Source organism: Salvelinus sp. IW2-2015, linkage group LG18 (genome assembly GCF_002910315.2).
Source record: "Salvelinus sp. IW2-2015 linkage group LG18, ASM291031v2, whole genome shotgun sequence".
In the NCBI taxonomy this organism is placed as follows: Eukaryota; Metazoa; Chordata; class Actinopteri; order Salmoniformes; family Salmonidae; genus Salvelinus; species Salvelinus sp. IW2-2015.
In genome coordinates this window covers 70,578,198-70,584,550 of record NC_036858.1, presented here as the reverse complement: position 1 = coordinate 70,584,550, position 6,353 = coordinate 70,578,198, and the positions used below count along the sequence as shown (strand labels likewise).

At 45.6% G+C, this 6,353-nt stretch overlaps 1 protein-coding gene across 1 annotated transcript in view; it reads right to left on the bottom strand.

Annotated features, from left to right (window-relative positions):
- The window catches only part of LOC111978759 (protein kinase C epsilon type-like), a 67,853-nt gene that overhangs the window by 29,931 nt on the left and 31,569 nt on the right, over nucleotides 1–6,353 (bottom strand). The gene's annotated exons all lie outside the window — the stretch shown is intronic.

Here is a 6,353-nt window from a genome sequence, read left to right as displayed (position 1 = left end):
GAGATGAACCCCCTCGCAATAGTACCTCCCCCTCCCCAATTAGAACCTCCCATCCAATAGTAACCTCCCACTCCAATAGTACCTCCCCTCCAATAGAACCTCCCCTCCAATAGTACCTCCCCGTCCATATATAACCTCCCCTCCAATAGAACCTCCCCTCCAATATTACCTCCCCCCTCCAACTATAACCTCCCACCAATACTCCTACAACTACCCCTCCAATAGAACCTCCCCTCAATAGTACCTCCCCCCATACGTAGAACCTCCCAAATCCAATCAGCTAACCTCCCCTCCAAATAGAAAGCCTCCCCTCCAATTAGTACCTCCCCTCCAATAGAACCTCCCCTCCAATAGTACCTTCCTTCCAATAGAACCCCCCCCAATAGTACCTCCCCTCCAACACCTCCCCTCCAATATCCTCCCTCCAATAGACCTCCCCTCCAATAAGTACCTTCCTTCCAATAGTACCTCCACTCCAATAGAACCTCCCCTCCAATAGAACCTCCCCTCCAAGTAGAACCTCCCTCCAATAGTACCCCCCTCCAATATACCCTCCCCCCAATAGCACCTCCCCTCCAATAGTCAACTCCTCTCCTGACACCACCTCCCCTCCAACTCCAAACTCATTACAGAAGATGACACAGACACACACACACACACACACTCACTCGCACTCAGCCAAATATTCCTGCTCGTCTCACAAAGCTGTTCCTCCGTGTGTTCACTTGCAAATACTCGTTCCTCTCCTCTCTTCCCCACATACACACCTTTCTCTCTGGCTGCCAACACCACAAAACACACTCCTCCCACGGAATCTTTCCCTCTGTCCCTATCTGTCTTTTTTTATATCTCTCTCTCTCTCTCTCTCTCTCTCTCTCTCTCTCTCTTCTCTCTCTCTCTCTCTCTCTCTCTCTCTCTCTCTCCTCCTCTCTCTCTCTCTCTCTCTCTCCTCTCTCTCTTCGTCTCTCTCTCTCCTCTCTCTCTCTCTCTCCCTTCTCTATCTCTCTCTTCTCTCTCTCTCTCTTCTCTCTCTTCTCTCTCTCTCTCTCTCTCTTCTCTCTCTCTCTCATCCCTCTCTCTCTCTCTCTCTTTATATCCCCCTCTCTCTTATCCCTCTCTCTTTCTCTCTCCCACTCTCTCTCTCTTTTTATACCCCCCTCTCTATTCTCTCTTCTTTTTATATCCCCCTCTCTCTTATCCCTCTCTCTTTCGCTCTCCCACTCTCTCTCTTTTTATAACCCCCTCTCTCTCTTCTCTCTCTCTCTCTTTTTTATATCCCCCTCTCTCTTATCCCTCTCTCTTTCTCTCTCCCACTCTCTCTCCCTTTTTATATCCCCCCACTCTCTCTCTCTCTCTCTTTTTATACCCCCCTCTCTCTTATCCCTCTCTCTTTCGCTCTCCCACTCTCTCTCTTTTATACCCCCCTCTCTCTCTTCTCTCTCTCTCTCTCTTTCTATATCCCCCTCTCTCTTATCTCTCTTTCTCTCTCTCTTCACACTTTTTACACTTTTTATATCCCCCTGTCTCTTATCCCTCTCTCTCGCTCTCTCTCTCTCTTTCTGGGCTCTGGGCCCTGGTTCTAAACTGACAGAATCCTCTCCATGTCATCCCTGCTGTCACCAACGATATACAGTATCTGTAAAGAGCATTTGGAGAGCATTCAGACTCCATGACACTTTCCGCATTTTGGTACGTTACAGCTTTATACTAAAAAGGATTAAATAAACAAATGTCCTCATCAAGTTTCACACAAAACCCCATTATGACAAAACGAAAACAGTTTTTTTATAAGTGTTTTCACATTTATTAAAGAAGTATTATATAAAAAAGTATTCATACCTTTTGCTATGAGACTCGAAATGTAGCTCAGGCTCATCCTGTTTCCATTGATCATCCTTGAGATGTTTATACAAGTTGATTGGAATCCACCTGTGGTTAATTATATTGATTGGACATGATTTGGAAAGGCACACACCTGTCTATATAAGGTCCCGCATATGACAGTGCATGTCAGAACAAAAAACCAAGACACGAAGTCAAAGGAATTGTCCGTAGAGCTCCGGATTGGGAACCAAAACATGTCTGCAGCATTGAAGGTCCCCAAGAACACAGTGGACTCCATCATTCTTAAATGGAAGAACTTTGAAACCCCCAACACTCTTCCTAGAGCTGGCCACCCGGCCAAACTGAGCAATCGGGGAGAAGGGCCTTGGTCAGGGAGGTAACCAAGAACCGATGGTCACTGACAGAGCTCCAGAGTTCCTCTGTGGAGATGGGAGAACCTTCCAGAAGGACAACCATCTCTTAAGCACTCCACCAATCAGTCCTTTATGGTAGAGTGGCCAGACGGAAGCCACACCTCAGTAAAAGGCACATGACAGCCCGCTTGGAGTTTGCCAAAAGGCGCCTAAAGGACTCTCAAACCATGAGAAACAAGATTCTCTGGTCTGATGAAACCAATAGCTCTTTGGCCTCAATGCCCGGACTTCAACCTGATTGAACATCTCTGGAGAGACCTGAATACAGCTGTGCAGCGATGCTCCCCATCCAACCTGGCAGAGCTTGAGAGGATCTGCAGAGAAGAAGGGGAGAAACACCCCAAATACAAGTGTGCCAAGATTGTAGCGTCATACCCAAGAACACTCAAGGCTGTAATCGCTGCCAATGGTGCTTCAACAAAGTACTGAGTAAAGTACTTATTTCTATAAATTTGCAAAGATTTCTAAAAAACAGCTTATGCTTTGTCATTATGGGGTATTGTGATGTCATTATGGGGTATTGTGTGTATATTGATGAGGAACAAAACAATTGAATCCATTTTATAATAAGGCTGTAAAGTAACAAAATGTGGAAAAAGTCAAGGGGTCTGAATACTTTCCGAACGTACTGTATGTACAGTATGTATTCACTAGACGGATGACAGGGGGAGTTGTTCTGAAGTCACTGTCCACCGTTATGACACTCGTCATAAAAGAGAGCCTACAGGAATTAATGGGAATTTACAGTATCACATTTTGTTTGGGTTTCTGTTCAGTTCGTTATAAGTACTATGTACTGTATGAACTCTAACCACTAGGCAGGTAGCCTAGTGTCAGAGCAGGTAGCCTAGTGGTTAGAGCAGGTAGCCTAGTGGATAGAGCAGGTAGCCTGGTGGTTAGAGGGGAGGCAGGTAGCCTGGTGGTTAGAGCAGGTAGCCTGGTGGTTAGAGGGGAGCAGGTAGCCTAGTGGTTAGAGCAGGTAGCCTGTGGTTAGAGGGGGAGGCAGGTAGCCTGGTGGTTAGAGCAGGTAGCCTGGTGGTTAGAGGGGGAGCAGGATAGCCTGGTGGTCAGAGCAGGTAGCCTGGTGGTTAGAGCAAGTAGCCTTGGTGTTAGAGCAGCGTAGCCTGGTGGTTAGAGGGGAGGCAGGTAGCCTGGTGGTTAGAGCAGGTAGCCTGGTGGTTAGAGGGGGAGGCAGGTAGCCTGGTGGTTTAGAGCAGGTAGCCTGGTGGTTAGAGGGGGAGGCAGGTAGCCTGGTGGTTAGAGGGGGAGGTAGATAGCCTGGTGGTTGAAGGGGGAGGCAGGTAGCCTGGTGGGCAGAGCAGGTAGCCTGGTGGTTAGAGCAAGTAGCCTGGTGTGAGCAGGAGCCTGGTGGTTAAGGGGGAGCAGGTAGCCTGGTGGTTAGAGCAGGTAGCCTGGTGTTAGAGGGGGAGGCAGGTAGCCTGGTGGTTAGAGGGGGGAGGCAGGTAGCCTGGTGGTTAGAGCAGGTAGCCTGGTGGTTAGAGGGGGAGGCAGGTAGCCTGGTGGTTAGAGGGGGAGGTAGGTAGCCTGGTGGTTAGAAGGGGGGCAGGTGAGCGCTGGTGGTCAGACAGGTAGCTGGTGGTTAAGCAGGTAGCCTGGTGGTTAGAAGATGGAGGCAGGTAGCCTGGTGGTTAGAGCAGGTAGCCTGGTGGTTAGAAGATGGAGGCAGGTAGCCTGGTGTTAGAGGGTGGGAGGCAGGTAGCCTGGTGGTTAGAGCAGGTAGCCTAATGGTTAGAGGGGGAGCAGGTAGCCTTGTGGGTTAGAAGATGGAGGCAGGTAGACTGGTGGTTAGAGCAGGTAGCCTAGTGGTTAGAGAGGGGGGCAGGTAACCTAGTGGTTAGAGGGGGGAGGCAGAAGCTTGTGGTTAGAAGATGAGGCAGGTAGCCTAGTGGTTAGAAGGGGGAGGCAGGTAGCCTAGTGGTTAGAGGGGGAGGCAGGTAGCCTAGTGGTTAGAGGGGGGAGGCAGGTAGGCTAGTGTTAGAGGGAGGCAGGTAGCCTATGGTCAGAGCATTGGGTCAGTAACTGAAAGGTTGGTGATTGAATCCCCGAGCTGGCAGTTACCCCACTGTTCCCGGTCCCGGTAGGCCGTCAATGTAAATAAGAATTTGGTTCTTAACTGACTGTCTAGTTAAGGATAAAGGATACACTTTTATTAAAAAAAAGTTTGTGTGTTCCGGTGTCTGTAAGAAAATAAAATCCTTTAATCTTCATAACTTGTTTAGATGAAATCAAAGCTGCTCACCTCTCTACACTACAAAGCAACACAACGTGGTTAGATATCATGTAGAGCTGACTAGTTAATGCGTGAGCCCATATTAATTCTTGACGCTAGGAGGCAGAATTTTTTATGTTTGGAAAAAATAACGTTCCCAATTGTAAACGGCCTATTTCTCAGGCCCAGATGCTAGAATATGCATATATTATTGATTGCAGATAGATCGAAAACACTCAAAGTTTCCAAAACTGTCAAAAATATTGTCTTTGAGACTATAACATAACTGATTTTGCAGGTGAAAACCTGAGGAAATCCAACCCGGAAGTGCTCTTATTTTGAGAAAAATCCTGTTCCATTGCCTGCCTATCCTCCATATTAAAGGGATATCAACCAGATTCATTTTCCAATGGCTTCACAGGTGTGAACAGGCTTTTAGACATAGTTTCAACTTTTATTCTGAAAAATGAGCGAGATTTATCAAATCGCGTCAGTGAGTAGCCAGATGTTCATTTGATTAGTTCTTGCTTGCGCGCATATAGTGGTACTCAACATTGTCTTTCTCTATTGTATTAATAGTTTACCGTCCGGTTGAAATATTATCGATTATTTATGTTAAAAACAACCTGAGGATTGATTATATAAACTTTTGACATGTTTCTACGGACTTTACGGATACTATTTGGAATTTTCGTCCTTCATGACCTGCCTGAGCCTGTGGAATACTGAACATAACGCCAGCAACAAATAGAGTTTTTTTTATTATAAAAATTATCTTTATCGAACAAAAGGAACATTTATTGTGAAGTCTCGGTGAGTGCAAACATCCGAAGATCATCAAAGGGAAAGCGATTAATTTTATTGGTTTTCTGTTCGTGACCAAATTGCTGCTAGGTGTTTGTAATGTTTTTGTCTAGTATGCGATAAACTCACACAAACGCTTGGATTGCTTTCGCTGTAAAGCATAATTTTCAAAATCTGACACGACAGGTGGATTAACAACAAGCTAAAACTGTGTTTTGCTATATTGCACTTGTGATTTCATGAAATTAAATATTATTATATTTATTTTAATTATTGGCGCTCTGCAATTCAGCGGTTGTTGATAAAAATGATCCCGCCGAAAAGGGATTCGTGCGCCTAGAGTTTTAACATGTTCTCAATACTGCTGACTGATTTCAATCAGATGTAAAATCACTTCCTCACGAAGCCATTAAAAAGACATGGTAATAATAGTCCAGATCAATAAATTACTCTTTGTACAATAAACCCAGGAAGAGGTTGAGTACAAAATACTGGGGTTTACTGGTGGCCTTGTCGTATACAACATGTAGTCATGTAGTACTAGTCTGGCTGCTAATGCTAATGCTAATGCTAATGCTAATGCTAACTACATTCATTGTCAATGGATCAGATAAGTTGTTTCAACAGATGTTGAAAGGACTATTAGAAAATGTGTGAGAAACATCAGTTAAACTGCACAGACGTGTCACCGCTTCATCCATGTTTAATAAACATCAACAAGAGGTTAGCGTTTTGTAATTTAGCTAGCTAGCAGCATGCGCACGTTTGCTAAACATGCGTTGCTATGGTTAATGCAGTACCCTAAGCTGTCAGGAGCAGTCTGTCTCTCAAAATAGACTAAAAAGTTCATTTCTACACTAATAATTCCGGTACTTACATATGAAATGTCTTCCCGCATCCTTTGAATCGGTCCGGCTGCATCCGTACGCCGCACATCGTGGCACTTGGAAACAAGGTTGGCCACAGTATTAAAATGTGATATATTGGTTTTTCACCCTGTAACTACTCACTCACCTGCACCCAGCCAAGTTCTCCACTCCACCAGTCCTGCCAGGAGATCA